The sequence below is a fragment of the Hemitrygon akajei genome, chromosome 32, assembly GCF_048418815.1.
Source record: "Hemitrygon akajei chromosome 32, sHemAka1.3, whole genome shotgun sequence".
NCBI lineage: Eukaryota > Metazoa > Chordata > Chondrichthyes > Myliobatiformes > Dasyatidae > Hemitrygon > Hemitrygon akajei.
The window spans coordinates 4,822,282-4,844,858 of record NC_133155.1 but is presented as its reverse complement, the minus strand read 5'-3'; the positions used below and the strand labels follow the sequence as shown (position 1 = coordinate 4,844,858).

The 22,577-nt window shown below is 43.2% G+C and overlaps 1 long non-coding RNA gene across 1 annotated transcript in view; it reads left to right on the top strand.

Moving 5' to 3' along the window:
* Positions 1 to 276: 276 nt before the first annotated feature.
* LOC140719744 (uncharacterized) overlaps positions 277 to 22,577 on the top strand; it is a 32,919-nt gene continuing 10,618 nt past the window's right edge. The window contains exon 1 of the long non-coding RNA XR_012096995.1: positions 277 to 479. This is a non-coding gene — a long non-coding RNA (uncharacterized lncRNA). The remainder of the gene's footprint in view (positions 480 to 22,577) is intronic.

Sequence of the window (22,577 nt, the reverse complement as noted above, 5' to 3'; positions counted from 1 at the left end):
AAGAAGCAGAGGTTCCCAGCCTGGGGTCTACGGACCCCTTGTTTCATGGTGTTGGTCCGTGGAATAAAAAATTCGGGAAACCCTGTGATTTTGATCGGGACGGCCGCAGATAACGGTGCTAGACTGAACGAGAACTGAACTGAAATGGAATGTGCCTGGAATCTTTCCATGACTTTTGTGGGCTGGTGTTTTATATCCTGTAATCTTTGCTGGATTTTTTTTAAAAGTCATTCGTGCAATTCATTTTGTTTTGCAGGCTTGGGAGGAGGGGTCTGATGTTTTTCTCTGAAGACGTTCATGGTTTACAAGACAGGGGTCACCTGCCTTGCAAAAGACAAGAAGAAGGCAATGGCCAGCCATTTTTGTAGAAAATTTGCCAAAATCTTTCATGGTCATGGATAGAGAAAAGAGGAAGAACACCAGTGTAACTTCTCAGATTGAAAAATGGAAGATCATGATCGCCCACGTCATGTAACACGGTACGTACTTTATTTATTTATTGAGGTACAGAGTGGAATAGGCCCTTCTAGCCACACTGCCCAGCAATCCCTCGATTCATCCTAGCCTAATCACGGGACAATTTGCACAGACGAATTAACCTACTAACTGCTACATCTTTGGACTGCGGGAGGAAACCGGAGCACCCGGAGGAAACCCACATGGTCACGGGGAGAACGTACAAACTCCTTACAGACAGCGGCAGGAATTGAACCCAGGTCACCTGTCCTGTAGAGCTACACTATCGTGCCACTGTAATTATGATGATGGATATACGAAAGTGCTTAAAGACGATGAATAATAAGTTACCCTCAGAGTCTTCTTTCCGTCCTGGAGACTAGTCATCTATTCTTAGAGACACCAAGGCAATGCTGAATGTTGGCATCCTAACAAGCAGCGAGGCCTCTGAATCTGAGGAACAGGAAAGTCTGAGATGACATGTAACTTCATTTCTGATTCTGTCCAAGTAGGTTTGAGGCACCAGGAGGGCAGTAGCAATCTGGTCGGCACTGAGGCTTCTTTGTAGATGGGAAGTTTATGTTTTCTCTTTATCCAGTTTCTGTGCAGTACAGGTGGGGAGAGGAAGTATAGTCCTAGGCCGGATGAGTGTAGCAGACTGACTCGTCAGGAGGGCACTTGCTTATGAATGTGTGGAGGTGGAGGAGGCTCCCTGGCCCATCTTGATGCGGTTCTGCTACCATCCTTTGGCAGCCCAGAGCTACAACACATGAGTTGGCTTCATCCTGCTCTTGTCCCGCCTCCCTCCTCCTTTTGCCAGATTCGAAGACTTAGAATCAGAATCGGATTCAGGTTAGAAAATGACAGCACAGTACAGGCCCTTCGGCTCACGATGTTGTGCCAACCTTTTAATCAACTCCAAGATTAACTTAATCCTTCTCTCCCACATAACCCTCCATTTTCTGGCTTCCATGTGCCTATCGAAGAGTTTTCTAAATGTCCCTGATGTATCTTCCTCTACCACCATCCCTGACTGTTCCAGGCTGTGACCACTTTCTGTGTAAAAACTTACCTGACATCTCCCCTGCAGGTAGAATCCCCCTAGAAGGCATTCCTCATCTAAACACCTTAAAATTTGCCCACCCCCTCATATTAGCCATTTCCACCCTGGGGAGAGTGTCTGGCTATCCACTCAATCTACGCCTCTTATCATCTTGTCACCTCTATCATGTCACCATTCAGCCCTGTTCACTACAAAGGGAAAAGCCCTAGCTCACTGAAGCAATCTCAGAAGCTCTCTAATCTCTGCACCCTCTCTAATCCAGGCAGCATCCTGGTGAATCTCCTCTGCTCCCTCTCTAATGCAGGCAGCATCCTGGTGAATCTCCTCTGCACCCTCTCTAATCCAGGCAGCATCCTGGTGAATCTCCTCTGCTCCCTCTCTAATGCAGGCAGCATCCTGGTGAATCTCCTCTGCACCCTCTCTAATCCAGGCAGCATCCTGGTGAATCTCCTCTGCGCCCTCTCTAATCCAGGCAGCATCCTGGTGAATCTCCTCTGCGCCCTCTCTAATCCATGCAGCATCCTGGTGAATCTCCTCTGCGCCCTCTCTAATCCAGGCAGCATCCTGGTGAATCTCCTCTGCGCCCTCTCTAATCCAGGCAGCATCCTGGTGAATCTCCTCTGCGCCCTCTGTAATCCAGGCAGCATCCTGGTGAATCTCCTCTGCACCCTCTCTAATCCAGTTAGCATCCCGGTGAATCTCCTCTGCACCCTCTCTAATCCAGGCAGCATCCTGGTGAATCTCCTCTGCTCCCTCTCTAATCCAGGCAGCATCCTGGTGAATCTCCTCTGCTCCCTCTCTAATGCAGGCAGCATCCTGGTGAATCTCCTCTGCACCCTCTCTAATCCAGGCAGCATCCTGGTGAATCTCCTCTGCTCCCTCTCTAATGCAGGCAGCATCCTGGTGAATCTCCTCTGCACCCTCTCTAATCCAGGCAGCATCCTGGTGAATCTCCTCTGCTCCCTCTCTAATGCAGGCAGCATCCTGGTGAATCTCCTCTGCACCCTCTCTAATCCAGGCAGCATCCTGGTGAATCTCCTCTGCTCCCTCTCTAATGCAGGCAGCATCCTGGTGAATCTCCTCTGCGCCCTCTCTAATCCAGGCAGCATCCTGGTGAATCTCCTCTGCGCCCTCTCTAATCCAGGCAGCATCCTGGTGAATCTCCTCTGCGCCCTCTGTAATCCAGGCAGCATCCTGGTGAATCTCCTCTGCACCCTCTCTAATCCAGTTAGCATCCCGGTGAATCTCCTCTGCACCCTCTCTAATCCAGGCAGCATCCTGGTGAATCTCCTCTGCTCCCTCTCTAATCCAGGCAGCATCCTGGTGAATCTCCTCTGCACCCTCTCTAATCCAGGCAGCATCCTGGTGAATCTCCTCTGCACCCTCTCTAAACCAGACAGCATCCTGGTGAATCTCCTCTGCACCCTCTCTAATCCAGTTAGCATCCTGGTGAATCTCCTCTGCGCCCTCTCTAATCCAGGCAGCATCCTGGTGAATCTCCTCTGCTCCCTCTGTAATCCAGGCAGCATCCTGGTGAATCTCCTCTGCGCCCTCTGTAATCCAGGCAGCATCCTGGTGAATCTCCTCTGCGCCCTCTCTAATCCAGGCAGCATCCTGGTGAATCTCCTCTGCACCCTCTGTAATCCAGGCAGCATCCTGGTGAATCTCCTCTGCGCCGTCTCTAATCCAGGCAGCGTCCTGCTGAATCTCCTCTGCGCCCTCTCTAATCCAGGCAGCATCCTGGTGAATCTCCTCTGTGCCCTCTCTAATCCAGGCAGCATCCTGGTGAATCTCCTCTGCACCCTCTCTAATACAGGCAGCATCCTGGTAAATATCCTCTGCACCCTCTGTAATCCAGGCAGCATCCTGGTGAATCTCCTCTGCACCCTCTCTAATCCAGGCAGCATCCTGGTGAATCTCCTCTGCGCCCTCTCTAATCCAGGCAGCATCCTGGTGAATATCCTCTGCGCCTCTCTAATCCAGGCAGCATCCTGGTGAATCTCCTCTGCACCCTCTCTAATCCAGGCAGCATCCTGGTGAATCTCCTCTGCGCCTCTCTAATCCAGCCAGCACCCTGGTGAATCTCCTCTGCACCCTCTCTAATCCAGGCAGCATCCTGGTAAATCACCTCTGCACCCTCTCTAATCCAGGCAGCATCCTGGTAAATATCCTCTGCACCCTCTCTAATCCAGGCAGCATCCTGGTGAATCTCCTCTGCACCCTCTCTAATCCAGGCAGCATCCTGGTGAATCTCCTCTGCACCCTCTCTAATCCAGGCAGCATCCTGGTGAATCTCCTCTGCGCCCTTTCTAATCCAGGCAGCATCCTGGTGAATCTCCTCTGCGCCCTCTCTAATCCAGGCAGCATCCTGGTGAATCTCCTCTGTGCCCTCTGTAATCCAGGCAGCATCCTGGTGATTCTCCTCTGCACCCTCTCTAATCCAGGTAGCATCCTGGTGAATCTCCTCTGCACCCTCTCTAATCCAGACAGCATCCTGGTGAATCTCCTCTGCGCCCTCTCTAATCCAGGCAGCATCCTGGTGAATCTCCTCTGCGCCCTCTCTAATCCAGGCAGCATCCTGGTGAATCTCCTCTGCGCCCTCTCTAATCCAGGCAGCATCCTGGTGAATTTCCTCTGCGGCCTCTCTAATCCAGGCAGCATCCTGGTGAATCTCCTCTGCACCCTCTCTAATCCAGGCAGCATCCTGGTGAATCTCCTCTGCGCCTCTCTAATCCAGCCAGCACCCTGGTGAATCTCCTCTGCACCCTCTCTAATCCAGGCAGCATCCTGGTAAATCACCTCTGCACCCTCTCTAATCCAGGCAGCATCCTGGTAAATATCCTCTGCACCCTCTCTAATCCAGGCAGCATCCTGGTGAATCTCCTCTGCACCCTCTCTAATCCAGGCAGCATCCTGGTGAATCTCCTCTGCACCCTCTCTAATCCAGGCAGCATCCTGGTGAATCTCCTCTGCGCCCTCTCTAATCCAGGCAGCATCCTGGTGAATCTCCTCTGTGCCCTCTGTAATCCAGGCAGCATCCTGGTGATTCTCCTCTGCACCCTCTCTAATCCAGGTAGCATCCTGGTGAATCTCCTCTGCACCCTCTCTAATCCAGACAGCATCCTGGTGAATCTCCTCTGCGCCCTCTCTAATCCAGGCAGCATCCTGGTGAATCTCCTCTGCGCCCTCTCTAATCCAGGCAGCATCCTGGTGAATCTCCTCTGCGCCCTCTCTAATCCAGGCAGCATCCTGGTGAATTTCCTCTGCGGCCTCTCTAATCCAGGCAGCATCCTGGTGAATCTCCTCTGCACCCTCTCTAATCCAGGCAGCATCCTGGTGAATCTCCTCTGCACCCTCTCTAATCCAGGCAGCATCCTGGTGAATCTCCTCTGCGCCCTCTCTAATCCAGGCAGCATCCTGGTAAATATCCTCTGCACCCTCTCTAATCCAGGCAGCATCCTGGTGAATCTCCTCTGCACCCTCTCTAATCCAGGCAGCATCCTGGTGAATCCTGGTTGTAGCCATGGTGAAGCCAGCTGAGTCTACAATCTTCTGCAGCCTCGTGTCATCCTGTGCGTTGGAGGCTCCAGTCCAGGCTATGATGCAACTGGTCAGAATGCCCTCCATAAATACCAGAACGTCTGCAGATGCTGGAAATCCAAAGCAATGCACACAAAATCTGGAGGAACTTAGCAGGTCAGGCAGCATGCATAAAAATGAACAGTCGACGTTTCAGCTGAGACTCTTCTTCTGGAGTGAAAAGGAAGATTTCAGAATAAGAAGGTGGGGAGAAGAGAAGAAGGATAGCTAGAAGGTGATAGGTGAAGCCAGGAGGGTTGGAAAGATAAAGGGCTGGAGAGGAAGGAATCTGATAGGAGAGGAGGGTAGACCATAGGAGAAAGGGAAGGAGGTGGGGACCCAGGGGGAGGAGATAGGCAGTTGAGAAGAGTTAAAAGGCCAGGGTGGGGAATAGATGAAGAGCGGTGGGGGAAGAATCGAAGGTGTTGCTCCTTCACCCTGAGGATGGCCTTATCTTGGTAGTAGAGGAGGCCATGGAGCAACATGTCGGAATGGGAATGGGAATTAAAATGCCCTCCGGTCTTTTACGTTATGTCAGAACTATATTTTTACCAGCCTCCATAACTTCAAATTTCCAATCTTTGTGTGAAAGTCAAGGTAGTGAATGGTGCAAAGATGTTTACCTATGCAGAATATTTTATTATCACACATACACTGAGAGTGCTTTCCCATCAACTACTACCTTTGAACCATGATCATAGGGGTTAATGCTGATGTATGAAAGGTTTACAAGAATAATCCCCGACTGAGAGACGATACTTTGTGGTAAAGATCAATAGGCTGGTGAAATCAGCACTGAAAGTTAAAACACTGCAGGGCAGAGGATCCCAGTAGTGTTCATGCCACGGACAAATACCAACCAGCAAGAGGTTCGAGGACCCCAGGTTGGAAACTCCTGTATAGGGAAACCTGGTGGAGGAACTTGCCAATTTTATGATACACAAATACCCAAAAAAGGTAATGCAGGCAAAAGAGAGGAAATAAAACATTTTCAGAATACAGTTTGTTAACCTTCTGTTGAACTTTGATAATATCACTCTTAGACTACTTTCATAAACTACATATTAAAATAGGATATTAAACATGCGAGAAGGAACAGAAAGATGTATATGGGCTGTACCAGAACTCGGGGTTGATAGCCATCAGAAAGGATTAAATTCTTGGTGTTCTTTTCTCAATAAAGTGGAAGGTTGAAAGAAGAACTGATCAAGGTTTTGATGACTATGACAAAACTTGGTATGGTAGGTGCGGAGACAAACTTCCTTTTGTGGAAATGATCTCAACGAGAGCCCAGGAATTTAGAGACAGGCCACACTTGGAGTATTGTGAGCAGCTTTGGGTTCAGAGGGCATTCACGAAAATGATTCGGGGTTTGAAGGGCTTGTCATATGAGGAGCGTTTGATGGCTTTGGGCCATCAAAGAATGAGAGGTAACTCACTGAAATCTATCGAATGTTGAAAGGTCTTCACAGAGTGGATTTGGAGAGGATGTTTCCTATGGAGGAGGAGCCCAAGACGAGAAAACACAGCCTCAGAATAGAGGGGCGTCCATTTAGAATGGAGATGAGGAGGGGTTTCTTTAACCAGAGCGTGGTGAATCTGTGGAATTCGTTGCCGCAGGCAGCTGTGGAGGCCAAGTCACTGAGTATATTTAAGGCAGAGGTTGATAGGTTCTTGATTAGTCAGGACATGAAAGGATATGGGGAAAAGGCAGGAGATTAGAGTTGAGAAGGAAAATGGATCAGCCACGATGAAATGGTGGAGCAGACTTGATGAGCCAAAAGGACTAATTCTGTTCCTATCTCTTATGGTCTTATATTCATTAGGGAAAGCAGCAGTACACCTTTAGCCATACAGAAGCACAGCTTGGAGCTCATTACTACAAATCTGGACGAGGTAATTAAGTTAATCACTTTAAGGGCACCACAGGAAGCTAGAAAGAAAAGTTTGTGTGAAGAGACTTGAATTGAACAAAAGTAACAGCAATGAGCAGATGGGCTGAATGCTGTGCATAATTTGTATTCACGTCCTAAGCTTAACCGGCTGGCGGTGTAGTGACATCCGCACCAGACTTCATCCCAGGTTCGAATCTGGCAGCTCCTTGCACGCTTTCCATCCGTGCTGGTTGATCGTCGAACTAGCAACTCGGCCTCGTAAAAAACAGACAAAGATGCTAACGAATTGGCAAGGTTGCCACCCAGTGCTCCACACGATGCGGAAAGGAACAACAACATCCAAAGCATGAAGACATTTGCTGGGATATGGGGAAAGCTGAGGAGTAAGTGGACAGATCATTCAAAAGAATTGACACATTGTACAGTAGATTCTTTCCTTCTTTGACTGCGTTATTCAAGTAAGTTGCATGCTGTTGGGGCCCTGAGGCAAATTTATGTCTACTGGTAAATGATAACAGAATGAGTCAAGGGGGCACATGAATGAAGTGTTACTAGATTTATTCCCTTCAGTTGCCAAAATGGTTTCCAATTCACAGGATTGATTTGGGACTACTGTTTTCTAGAAGTCATTGCAATGTCTTCTTGCCAAATTTTTTTCTATGTTAAACCCAGATAAATGCTTGCAAAGTGCCATAAACTTGAAAGAGTAAAGTATAAAAACGAGAGATTCTGCAGATGCTGGAAATCCAGAGTAACGCGCGCACAAAATGCTGGAGGAACTCTGCAGGTCAGACAGCTACAATGGGGAGGAATAAACTGTTGGTGTTACGGGCAATAAATCTTCATCATGACTGGAAAAGAAGGGGAAAGAGGTGGGGTGGGGGAGGAACACAAGCTGCCAAGTGATAGGTGAAACCAGACGAGGGGGGAGATGGATTGACTTCCCACTATTCAGGACGTTTACAAAGACAGGTGTGTAAAAAGGGCCCAAGTCACCCCAACCACAAACTCTTACAGCTGCTACCATCCGGGAAACAGTACTGCAGCATGAAAGCCAGGACCAACAGGCTCTGGGACAGCTTCCTTTCTTTCTTTTTCAATCTTTTTATTAGTATTAATAATATTATGAACAAAATACAATTGATATATTAATAAAGGGATTACAAACATACAAATTCCCATTGCACGTGAAAGAATACATAAGCAATGAATACAGTATTAATAAGTTTTCCCGAAACATGAACCATATAGTATATATATAAACCAGGTATATCTAGAAATTTCATAATATATAATATAAAAAAGAAAAAAATATATATATGCAAAGTTAACTAACCTACTAATCTAGTGTCTAAAGAAAAAAAAGGAAACAAAAAAAAACTTTAAAAAAGGAAAAAAAAGGGCTGTTTATAATATATCACAAGAATACATAAACATCAATGTCGTCAACTCCGATCCTCTCAATTTAAATACGATTAAAGCTGATAAAATCAATAAGCTTGGAACAGGGTCGTATTACATCATATGAAAATATGGAAGAAATGGTCTCCATATCTTTTCAAATTTAATAGAAGTATCGAATACACCACTTCTAATTTTTTCTAAATTTAAACATAACATAGTTTGAGAAAGCCAGTGAAATACAGTGGGAGGATTAATTTCCTTCCAATTCAACAAAATAGATCTTCTAGCCATCATAGTGAGAAAAGCAATCATTCGACAGGCGGAAGGAGATAAATGAAGTGAGTCCATCATCGGTAAACCAAAAATTGCAGTAATAGGATGGGGTTGTAAATCGATGTTCAGTACCGCAGAGATAATATCAAAAATATCTTTCCAATATTTTTTCAAAAGCGGACATGACCAAAACATATGAGTTAAAGACGCGATTTCCAATTGACATCTGTCACAAATAGGGTTTATATAAGAATAAAAATGAGCTAATTTATCCTTGGACATATGGACCCTATGTACAACCTTAAATTGTATTAATGAATGTTTGGCACATATAGATGATGTATTAACTAATTGAAGAATTCTATCCCAATTCTTAATAGGAATAATAAGATTGAGTTCTCTTTCCCAATCCTTTTTGGTCTTATCAAGGGGCACTGAACGTATCTTCATAATTATATTATAAAGTTTTGATATAAGCCCTTTTTGAGAAGGGTTTAATTCAAACAAACTCTCCAAAATATCTGAAGACACAAAATTTGGAAACGTAGGAAGTACCGTACTTAAAAAATGCCTAACCTGTAAGTATCTAAAAAAATGAAATCTAGGCAAATTATATTTATTAGATAATTGCTCAAAAGACATAAAACAATTGTCCGAAAATAAATCAGAAAATCTTAATAAACCCTTAGTTTTCCAAGCCAAAAAAGCTTGATCTATAATTGAAGGGTGGAAAAAACAATTAGATACAATAGGAATATTTAAAACGAATTGAGTCAACCCGAAAAATTTCCGAAATTGAAACCATATACGTAAGGTATATTTAACTATCGGGTTGTCAATTCGTTTCGGCAATTTAGAAAGAGCAAAAGGGAGAGAAGTCCCTAAAATAGAACCCAGAGCATAACCTGGTACCAATTTAGTTTCCAAACTCACCCAATGAGGGCCAGAAAGACCATCCCATTCTTTCAACCAACATAACAAATATCTAATATTAACTGCCCAATAATAAAATCTGAAATTGGGTAATGCCAACCCACCTTCCTTCTTTGTCTTCTGTAAGTATGTTTTACCTAACCTGAGATTTTTATTCTGCCATATATATGAGGAAATTTTTGAATCAGCATTAGTAAAAAAGGATTTCGGAACAAAAATTGGTACTGCTTGAAAAATATATAAAAACTTAGGTAAAATAACCATCTTAATAGCATTAATCCTACCTATCAGAGATAAAGATAATGGTGACCACTTAGTAAACAAGCCTTTAATCTGATCAATTAAGGGTAGAAAATTAAACCTAAATAATTCTTTATGGTTTTTTGTAATTTTAATCCCTAAGTAAATAAAAGAGTCATTAACTAATTTAAAAGGTAAATTACCATAGCTTGGGACCTGTCTATTCAAAGGAAACAATTCACTCTTATTAAGATTTAACTTATACCCAGAAAACTCACTAAATTGAGCCAACAATGATAAAACTGCTGCAATAGATTTCTCAGGGTTAGAAATGAATAATAATAAATCATCTGCGTACAAAGATACCTTATGAATATCTGTTCCATGGTTAATACCCAAAATATCCTGTGGTTCTCTGATGGCAATTGCCAAAGGTTCTAAAGCAATATTAAATAATAATGGACTAAGAGGACAACCTTGTCTAGTGCCCCAAAATAAACGAAAGAAGGGAGATCTTTGATTATTAGTAAACACCGAAGCTACTGGAGTTTGATAGATCAGTTTAATCCAAGAGATAAAAGTCGGACTAAAATTAAACTTCTCCAGCACATAAAATAAGTAAGGCCATTCAACTCTATCAAATGCTTTCTCCGCATCTAATGAAATAACACATTCTGAAGTGCTATGTGAAGGAGTATAAACAATATTCAGTAATCTCCTAACATTGAAAAAAGAGTATCGATTTTTAATAAAACCGGTTTGATCTTCCGAAATAATTTGGGGTAATACCTTCTCCAGCCTGGAAGCCAGTAACTTGGAAAAGATCTTGGAGTCCACATTCAATAAAGATATTGGTCTATAAGATGCACAATCAGTAGGGTCTTTATCTTTCTTCAGTATTAAAGAAATGGAAGCTCTATAAAAAGATTGTGGCAAATTCCCCAATCTAATTGCTTCTTCAAAAACCTTGCATAACCAAGGAGAGAGAGTAGCAGAAAAGCATTTAAAAAATTCTGCTGTATACCCATCTGGACCTGGTGCTTTCCCGGAATTCATTGAGGAAATAACCCCTTTAATTTCCGCATCCGTGATCGGAGTATCTAATACTGAAAGATCATCAGATGATAATTTTGGAAAATTCAATTTCCCAAGGAAATCACACATGGTATTATGATCCTGAGGGGGGACAGCTTCCACCAGGCCATCAGACTGCTTAACTCATGCTGACACAACTGTGTTTCTATGTTATATTGAATGTCCTGTTGCACATACTATTTGTTATAAATTACTATAAATTGCACGTTGCACATTTAGACAGAGACGTAACATAAAGATTTTTACTCTTGTATATGAAGGATGAAAATGATAAAGTCAGTTCAATTAAATTCAGAAGGGGCATGAAATAAGAAGCTGGGAGGTGATAGGTGGAAGATCTAAAGGGCTGAAGAAGGAAAGGACAGTGGACCATGATGAGTGGAATGAGGAAGGACACCAGACAGATGTGTTGGGGAGTTGGGAAGAAAAGGGGTAACAGAATGGGGAACGGGAAACAACAGAAGAGGAAGAGGTGGGGGAGAAATTACCAGAAGTTAGAGAAATTGATGCTCATGCCATCAGGTTGGAGGCTACCCAGACGGAATATTAGGAAAGAGGAAAGTTTTGTCTTACTCAGTGGCATAAAAAATGTTCTCTTGACTTCTCCCACTGGACCCAGGCTCCCTCTGATCAACCATTTCAACAAGAAGAAATACTTGTTTTCATCTTTATTGCAGCGTATCATAAGATGACCTGACAAATGGATAAAATAGTCTATATTTACTGGTATGATGTATGGGTAAGAAACTCAAGTTATTTTCACTCCTGGTTTGTTTGTTTATTTATTTATTGGTTGATTAATTAATTGAGATACAGCATGGAATAAGCCCTTCTGGCCTTTTTATCTAATCTGAGCCTAATGACGGACAATTTACAATGACAAGTTAACCTGCAACCGGTCCGTCTTTGGACTGTGGGCAGAAACCAGAGCACCTAGTGGAAACTCACACAGTCACAGCGAGAACAAACTCCTTACAGGCAGAGGCAGGAATTGAACCTGGATTGCCTGTGCTATAAAGTATTGTGCTAACCACTACGCTGCCATTATGGCAAATATATTAAAGTTGAAAGTTTAAATTTAAATTAAATTTCAATTATTTTGATAAATTTATTATTGAAGTATGTATGTCACCATATACTACCTACCCTAAGATTAATTTTCTCACAGGCATTCATTGTAGAACAAAGTAAAATACAATAAAATCAATGATAAACTACACACAAACACGGTCAAACAATAAACAGTGCAAATATACAAAAAGAATGAATAATTATGTATCAATAAGTAAATGCATAATACTGAGAGCATGAATTTTAGTAGTTATAGCAGAGAGAAATATCCCAGGATACTTCACAGGAAGTCCTTTCAAATAAAATTTAACACCAAGCCACATAGGGAGATCTTAGGCCAAGTGTCTAAAACCTTGGCTGTCAAGGTAGATTTTAAGCAACATTTTAAAGGAGAAATACTGAGAGTTTTCGGGAGGATTTTTGCAGAAGTTGATGCCTGAAGCCAGAGCCAGCAGTATTGGAGGGCAGGTCTCAGAGGATCGCTGGACTTGTGTAAATTGCCGTGGGGTTGACCCTGGTGATCTCCGCCAAGACGGGCTGTGTTGACCAAGCTAGCGGGGGTGGGGTAGGTAAGGGCAGCGAGCTGGTGTTGGCTGAGGCTCTACCTGGAAAAATGCATCAATACTTAACTTGTACCTACAGATCAGTCTTATCTATAGAGTGTCTGTATTACATTCACTAAATATTTGGTCAACAAACAAATCTCCTTGGCCCTCGCACTCTGCAATATAATGCAATTTAGGGTTATTGCTGATGCGAGATGGGGCCATGCAGTGATTTTATTTATTAGTTGCCTGCTGATCATTTACCCTTCAGAGTAGGTGGGTAAGGATAGCTGATTCTGCCATTTGCCACATTTTGCAACCTGAATCACCCTTCAGTGTTTGGATAAAGCAAAAGTGCTAACGTTAAGACATGCCAGGAAAAGATCTCTTTTCTTAAAGTGCTTGCACATGGCTGAAATTTTGAAAACATGCAGGTTGCCAGGCAATGGTGAGGGGTGAGGGATTTGGTTACTGTTTGAACATGGGTCACATTATGGGCACAGGGAGAGAAGGAAAGGAATATAGTTTCTGTAAATATAATTAGTCATTGAGTGGAAGAACAGCACAGCACAAAAACAGGCCCTTTGGCCCATCTAGTTCATGCTGAACCATCAAGCTGCCTAGTCCCATTGACCTGAACCCGGACCGTATCCCTCCATACCACTCCCGTTCGTGTACCTATCCAAACTTCTCTTCGATGTTGAAATCGAACCCGCATGCACCACTTGCGCTGGCAACTCGTTCCACACTCTCACCACCCTCTGAGTGAAGAAATTCCCTCTCATGTTCCCCTTAAACTTTTCACCTTTCACCCTTAACCCATGACCTCTAATTGTAGTCTCACTCAAACTCTGTAGAACAAGCCTGCTTGCATTTACTCTATCTAATGTATACCTTTATCAAATCTTCCCTCAGTCTTCTCCATTCTAGGGAAGGAAGTCCTGAACTCAATGATTCAATGGTTCAATATGATATCAGAGAATGTATACAGTATACAACCTGAAATTCTTATTCTTCGCAGACATAGAACCATAGAACATTACAGCACAGAAACAGGCCTTTTGGCCCTTCTTGGCTGTGCCGAACCATTTTTCTGCCTAGTCCCACTGACCTGCACCTGGACCATATCCCTCCAAACCCCTCTCATCCATGTACCTGTCCAAGATTTTCTTAAATGTCAAAAGTGAGCCGGCATTCACCACTTCATCTGGCAGCTCATTCCACACTCCCACCACTCTCTGCATGAAGAAGCCCCCCCCCCCAATCTTCCCTTTAAACTTTTCCCCCTTCACCCTTAACCCATGACCTCTGGTTTTTTCCTCCCCTGGCCTCAGTGGAAAAAGCCTGCTTGCATTCACTCTGTCTATACCCATCATAATTTTATACACCTCTATCAAATCACCCTTCATTCTCCTACGCTCCAGGGAATAAAGTCCTAACCTATTCAACCTTTCTCTGTAACTCAGTTTTTCAAGTCCTGGCAACATCCTTGTAAACCTTCTCTGCACTCTTTCAACCTTATTAATATCCTTCCTGTAATTAGGTGACCAAAACTGCACATAACACTCCAAATTCGGTCTCACCAATGCCTTATACAACCTCACCATTACATTCCAACTCTTACACTCAATACTTTGATTTATAAAGGCCAATGTACCAAAATCGATGAAACTCTTTAGCCGATGGGACACATCAGCCTGCAGCATGGGCAACAGTTTTTTCTCTATATCATACTGTCCTGCCTTGCACATAGGCATCGACAGTTAGGATGCAGCATCCGTGACTGATCTGACCAAAGCAAGGCCATCACCAGTTTGGCTCTCTCCAGTTCATTTCCTGAAACACTGTATTCTCTCTCTTTCAAATAGCAGTCCCTTTGGTTTTGAAAGCTGCTGTCGAATCTGTACCTTCCACTTGGTGGAGGTTGTGCTGACTTCATCCTAACCACAAATAACACAGCAAAAGTTTCACCTGGAGTTACCGCTAAATCTATTCACTCCTTCGTACATTCTACAGAACAAGGAAGTTCAAAACCACTCTTCTAAACCCTCCCTTGTTGGATAAGTTCCTGGTGCCCTACATCAGAAAGCAGGCAGGGATGATGCCAGATTGGCAAGGACGACATTATGGTCGCTAGTACACAAAGGAGAGATAGAGGTAGAAGCAGCACACACTAAATGTTGGAGGAGCTCAGCAGGTCAGGCAGGATCTATGGAAATGAATAGACAGTCGACATTTTGGGCCGAGGCGCTTCTTCAGGGCTGCAAAGAAGGGGGAAGATGCCAAAATAAAATAGTTGAGGGGGGTGGGGAAGAAGGACCAGCTAAAAGGTGATAGTTGAAGTCAGGAGGGTGGGAAAGGTAAAGGGCTGGAGAGGAAGGAATCCGATAGAAGAGGAGTGGGGACCATGGGAGAAAGGGAAGAAGGAGGGGCACCGGGGGAAGTGAAAGGCAGGTGAGGAGATGAGGTAAGCAGCCAGAGTGGAGAATAGAAGAAAAGGGAAGTGGGAGGGAAAAAAATTACCGGAAGGTGAAATTGACATTCATGGCATCAGGCTGGAGGCTACCTCGACAGAATATGAGGTGGTTCTTCTCCACTCTGAAGGTGGCCTCATCATGACAAAAGAGGAGGCCACGGACCGAGATGTGAGAATGGGAATGGGGATGGGATTTAAGCTGGAGATAGAAGATTGTGTTGACCTCTTATGTATAAAACAATGAGGCTGGAAGCTCAGTGAGAATATCAATACCAACACAAGGATATTGGTTTGAATGTCCTGTTTCTGAGCTCTGATCAATAGTTACAGTGTGATTATGTGTGGTGGTGCCTGGAGAGGCTGTATTAATCACATATGTCATCCCTTGCACAGACAACAAATCCATCTCAAAGGTGTAATGGTCCTCATCCCCCCCCCCCCCCCATTCTCTCCCCAGCACCAGGGTGTTTTCTAGCCCAGTGACACAGCTATTACATTTACCTTCTCTGAGGATCGTGGTGGAGAGTCTTGTGAGCTCCTGAGATCCCCAGAGTGATGCCATCTGGAGTTTAGCCATCTGGCATGTAGCTCCTGGTAGGGTCACCCCTGGCAGTAAGGGCTAGGGGGATGTTCCCAAGGAAGAGTGATCCAACCAAGAGCTCAAAGGTAGTGCTGGTCAAAGATGATGACACATCACAATGGCAATGAAGGCGGACGAAAGCGGCAGCAGTGAAAGTTTCCCATTTGTCTTGCATTCCATGCCACTGGATGCGGACCCTGATCTGTCGAGGACTGTGTGGTGGCCCTCTCTGTTAAACAACGTCGTGCATAGGCATTCCCCATAAGGGAATCCCAGATCAGCCTCCACAGTCAATTGAAAACCCATCAATAGACAACCGTTTAGGAGAACATCATACTCACCTTGAGTGATTACACTACTACACTACTGATACTAAAAATACTACCAATACTAATACGACTAATAATACTACTACTTGGCGTTAATAGTTCAATTAGTTCAGTAATTCAGTGGCTTGGACCTGTGACCTCCTGTGGCACATGAATTCATATGGTTAATCGGAAAAGAACTAATTAATAATAATGTCGAGGAAACAATTGGCTTCTTCATAAAATGCATCTGGTTCCCAAATGCCTCTCAACAAAGACAATTTCCACCCTTTACTCTTTATAGGTCAGATATGACACAAATCCATAGAAACGTAATTGACGGTTCACTTTCAAACTTGTTTCAGAACCAAGGAGGAATTAGCCGGCAGTGATGTTCCCATTCTGAGAAAGAACAAACTACACTCTTAACATACAAAGAGAAAAAAGAAATCACAACTAAAACTGAAACTTCTGGATAATCTCAGATCAGATGAGAATTTTGGAAAGAGAATAATATAAATAAAATATATGATATTACTTTGGTAATATAACACTTCTAATTGGGTGCCATGGTAGCATAGTGGTTAGTACAACACTATTACAGCTCAGAGCATTAAAGTTCATTGTTCAATCCTGGTGTACTCTGTAAGGAATCTCTGTCTGTCCTCCCTGTGGAATGCGTGGGTTTCCTCCAGGTGCTCTGGGTTCGCCCCACAGTCCAAAGATGTACCAGTTAGTAGGTTAATTGTAAATTGTCCTGTGATTAGATTAGCGTTAAGTCAGGGTTACTGGGAGTTGCTAGGTGCCTCTGCTCGAAGGGCTGGAAGTGCCGATTCCATGCCTTATCCAGAAATAAAAAGAAATAAATACATAATGATAAAAACAATAAAGAATAATAAAAACAACAAATTTCATGACATATATCATTCTGCTTATAGTCCTGATTCTGACTCTGATCAAAGAGAAGCAGTTTCAAAATGTAGCCCCTTTTGTTTTTCAGCAGATGCTGTCTGAAATGCAAAATTCTTAGGAGGCAGTGATTGAATTCCTTGAAATTTGATAGAAAGAAAGTAAAGTCTGACGTAGTATTTCAGTGGAGTAAAGGATTTATTAGATCTTGCTTTTAACTAACATCTTTTTGTCTTTTACTTTTATGTTTGTACTTTTATCCCATTGTAAAGCACTTTGAACTACATCTGTATGAACCGTGCTTTATAAATAAAGTTATTATTATTATTAGTCTATTGAGATATACATGCCTCGTTGAGCTGCTTGCTCACTCTAAGTGATCCCTCACCACTGGTAGTCATCCTGTGCAGGACTATTCTCCATTTGCTAATCACCCTACCACTCCCCAGTTCCTGATCTCATCAGCAACCTGCAGCCTAGACCAGATGCCTAGAGCCTCCCTGGGTGAAACTTCAACCACTCACCTGGCATTGTCAGCTGATTACAGATCCCTCATTCCCAATATTTCAGTCTCTTTCATCGCACTCCTTAGGAACCACCTATCCATCCAGCAGGACAGACCCAGTAAAGGCAATGTACACCCTGGGAATCATCTGGGAATTCGTCAAGTGTGATACATGTGCCTCTGCCCAATGTATGTTGAATCTGGGCGGGATGTTGGGAGAGGGGTGATATTTCAAGGATCGGGTAGGTCCTTGGTGCAGAGATACAAAGTGATTCCTGTGTCCAGTCCTGGATACCTTGGTGGTGCAGCTCTGATGCCCAAGGACAGGTTGGTCTTTACTGCCCAGGTGCAAACCTCTCCTGTTTTTGAATCTGCTCTTTTGAGATGCGGAAAGGGATTTCTTAAGATAGATAGTGGTGAATCTTGGAATTCTTTGCCACAGGCAGCTGTGGAGGCCAAGTTTTTATGTATATTTAAGGCAGAGGTTGATAGATTCTTGATTGGTCAGGGCATGAAGGGATACAGGGAGAAGGCAGGAGATTGGGACTGAGAGAAAAATTGGATCAGCCATGATGAAATGGCAGAGCAGTGTCAATGGGCCAGATGGCCTAATTCTGCTCCTATGTCTTACGGTCTTAATATTCCTTTATGGGTTATGTGTGTGAGTTATATGTACTGCATTGTGCACGTTGATCTGAAGAAATGTTTTGTTTGGCAGTGTACATGTGTATGGTTGAATGACAATAAACTTGAACTTGATGTGCTTCCACTGGGTGCACTCATCTCCTCCCTCATCCCACACAATGCTTAAGTGGCAATCATAAATTGCCCTTCAGTGTAGGGAAGAAGCACAGGGTTCATGGAGATGACCGGTACTGACAGAGAAATTCTCACAGTGATAGAAGAGGAGGGACTGGATTTTTGGAATGCTCTGAATGGCCTCCTTTCTGTAAGGAAATGAGGTTTAGATTGTTGGGTACATCTCAATGAAAAGACGGATGCTGAGACAGATGTCTAAGTAACTCGAGAAGATGAGAGAAGGGGTGTGTGAAGGGAAGATGAGTGAGGCAGTTGTGTATAGCAAGGGGCACTGAAGGGAGCGAGTGAGATTAGGAATGGTCATTAAATAATGTAGGAATGGAGGAGTTTAGGATGGGGAGGGAAGAGAATGAACAAGACGGTGAGTGTGTGTGTGTGCATGTGAGAGAGAGAATCAGAATCAGGTGACGTTCGTTCTGCTATGTGCTGAACTGAGGCCAAGGCTGTGGACCTGCTCCGGGGTCTGTATCTTCAGGCTCCATGACGTTTGTTCTGCCAAGAGCTGAACTTGAGGCTGAGGCTGTGGGCCTACTCTGGGCTCTGTGTCTGTGGGCTCCTTGATGTTTGTTCTTCTAAGTGCTGAACTGAGGCTGAGGTTGTGGGCCTGCTCCGACTACTTCTGGCTTCATGTCTGAGAACTCACTTTCATTCTAAATGTTATTTGCTTACTTTTATTGTTGGCACAAATTGTTTATTATTCACTTTCTGCTCATTGGGTGTTTGTCTTTTCTTAATGGGTTCTTTTGGGTTTTCTTGTTTCATAGCTGCCTGTGAGGAGACAAATCTCAAGGCTGTATAATGTATATATACTTTGATAATAAATGTACTTTGAACTTTGAAGATTATTCTCATCTATATGCTATGGCTAATCCCACCACTCTACTGAGGAATATAATATCCATCTATAAACTGGGCACCCAGTCCCATGTATTCTTTGGAATAGATGATATTAGGAGAGGTGATTAAGTTCTCGGTCAATAAATTATGAAAAATAGTGAAAGTGCAAAGAAAAACGGGTTTTAGAAGCAAATTCCAGAACTTGGGACCTAGACAGCAGCTGGCATGGCTGCCAACAATGGTACTTTGGAAACTGCTCGGGGAATGATAAGTATAGAATAGCTTATGTGTAATGTCTTTAATTACAAATTGTCCTTAATTCTGAATTTGTAAAAATAAGTATTGAAAACTCCCCGCATTTTCACACTGTCAATGTTTATATTTGGTCTTCCTCTAGATTCTATAAATAATAGTGTAATTAAAAGTCAATAGCTGTGTTTTATGACAATAATACCTTTATTATTATATCTCGCTTTGTGGCATTTCCGTGACAAACAATGTAATTATAACAAATAATGTTTGAAGTTGGAAAAGCAAAAGACACTTTGCAACAAAGGTATCTGTGTCATCGACACATAAATTACAGAGGGATCTGCCAAAAATCTGTATTTAGTTAAGAGATGTAAGTCTGTATAACAAGGTGCGTGGATGTGTGACAGGATATATTTGGTTAGGAACACAATCCATTTCTTCGCTCTTTAGTGGAGCAATAGGATCATTGGTTCCATTTTGATGTGTTTGTATCCAATTATTTCCCAAGTGACATGGCCATTGTGAAAGGTGACTGTTTTTTTCTAACCAGAGACTGGAGGTTTTAATGGAGTGCACAGACGTTGAATGGTCATGAAGGAGCATGTGCAGTCTGATTTTTAATCCGGGACACACTGTCTGTTTAGTTCTACATATGAGATCATCAGAGACATGGGTTAAGTCTTCGGGACTTGAGAGGTACAAAAATAGCTAAAGAGTAGGAGCAGTGTGCAGAAGATAGGTTATACCTACTGTCTGCTTGGTATTACGGCGCTGCAAAGAAAAGAGCCAGCAGGACCATCACAGAGGCTGCTGAGTGAGCCTCCAGGTGGCAATGGATCAGGAGGTGTGACCCATGGACCAACGCTGCTGGGGCACAAGCCAGGGCCTGATCAACTCTGGCTGGGTCGCCTGGGCGAGAGTACCTGATGGTGAAAGACCTGACATACCTGACGAACTCCAGGTATCATCACTGATGGTGTGTCCCAGCGCATCCTAGGAGGTACTGTATCTCAGCATCTTAATGGGTTTTGGCCTTGTGTGGAATGCAAACCGGAGAAAGCTATGCTGAAGCTGGATAGGGCTTTGCCCAGAGCCCACCTGGAAGACCACTTTCAGTTTTGGACAAGGGGCATCATGAAAGTGTGCAGTAAGAGTCCTTAAAATGATCCCATGGCTAAAAAGGGTAGAGTATGAGAATCTGTATAAAACATTCAAGACATTCTTGTGCAGATGTTCATGATGATTACAGTTCAGGGGAGAAATCAATGAATCTAGTAGAACACCAATAAAACTGGAGCTAGGCTATTTGATATGTTTAACATGGAGGGTGGTAGGTTTTTGATTGATAAGGCTGTCAAAGGTTATGGGGAGAAGGCAGGAGAATGGGGTTGAGAGGGATAATAAATCATGATAGAATGGTGGAGTGGACCTAAAGAGTTGAATAGCCTAATTCAGCTCCCATGTCTCATGGTCATATGAAGCCAGAAACAGTAGAAATATCAATCTCTCTTCTTAAAAAGCTTTTGAAGCCAAGGCTCAATTGAAAATTTAAAAAAATATATGATTAAGAGATTTTTTTAATTGAGTGAAGGTATCATAGATCTAAGTAGACAGATGGAGTTAGGATGAAAATCATGTTTTGCCTGCAAGATAGAGCACAAAAACATTTTGGCTGAGGTGGTACTGGGCTGTGATAAGGCATCAGTTCCAGAATTCGAAACGTTGGTTTGTGGGTGAAACAGTTAATCAAGAAGGCAAATGGAATACTGACCTTCTTTGCAAGAGAGATTGAATTTAAGAGCAGATAAGTCATGTTGCCACTGTACAACGTACTGGTGAGGCCACACCTGGAGCAGTTCTGGCCTCCTTCGCTGAAAAAAAGCATACCAGCTTTGGAGGTGGTGCAGAGGAATTTCACTGGGTTGATTCGGAGATCTATGAGTTTCCTGACGCAATACTCACTGGAATTCAGAAGAATGAGAGGGGACTTTATAGAAACATAAGAACTGGAAAAGGATAGAAAAGGTGAAAACAGGAAAATTGTTTCCACTGGTAAGTAAAACTAGAACTAGGGGACATGACCTCAAAGTTCAAAAGTTCAAAGTAAATTTATTATCATTGTACATATACGTCAGCATTTACAACCAAAAATTCATTTTCTTGTGGGCATTCTCAATATATCCACAATAGAATAATAACCATAATAGAATCAAAGAAAACTATACTAACTTTGTATTTCAACCAGTGTGAAAAGACACAAATACAAAAAGAAAGAAATAATAATAATAAATAAATAAGTCATAAATATTGAGAACATGAGATGAAGAGTCCTTGAAGGTGAGTCCATAGGTTGTGGGAAAATTTGAATGATGAAGTGAAGCTGAATTAATTTATTAATAAGGTATTAAGTTATCTTATTCAAGAGCCTGTTGGTTGAAGAGTAATAACTGTTCCTGAACCTGGTGGTGTGAGTCCTGAGGCTCCTGTACCTTCTTCCTGAAGGCAGCAGTGAGAAGAGAGCATGACCTGGGTGGTGGGGGTCCCTGATGATGGATGCTGCTTTCCTGCGACAGCACTCTGTGTAGATGTGCTCAGTGGTGGGGAGGGCTTTACCTATTACCTATGATGATCCTCTACTTATTGTAGGATTTTCCATTCAAGGGCATTGGTGTTTCCATACCAGGTTGTGATGCAGCCAGTCAATATACACTCCACTACACATCTGTAGAAGTTTCTCAATCTGTTAGATGCCATTCCATATTTTTGCAAACTCCAAAAGAAATAAAGACACTGCTGTGCTTTCTACATAATTGCACTTACATGCTGGGCCCAGGACAGGTCTTCCAAAATAATAACACTGATGAATTTAAATTTGCTGACCCTCTCCACCTCCGCTCCTCTGATAAGGACTTGCCCACGGACCTCTGGTTTCCTTCTTCTGAAGTCAATAATCAGCCCTTAGTTTTGATGACATTGAGTAAGAGTTTATTGCTATGGAACCACTCCACCAGATTTTCATTCTCCCTTCTATAAACTGAGTCATCCCCCTTTGAATTGCCCTACAACAGTGGTGTCTTTAGCAAACTTGAATATGCCAGTGGAGCTGTACTTAGTCACAGAGCCAAAAGGGTAAAGAGAATAGAGCAGGGGGCTAAGCACACAGTCTTATAGTGCACCTGTGCTGATAGAGATTGTGGAGGGGATGTTGTTGCCAATCCAAGTTGATTGGGGTCTGCAACTGCATAAAGAGGCATTGAGGCCAAAGTCTAGGAGCTTATTGATTAGTTTTAAGGGGATGATAGTATTGACTGCTGAGCTGTAGTTGTAAGAGCATCCT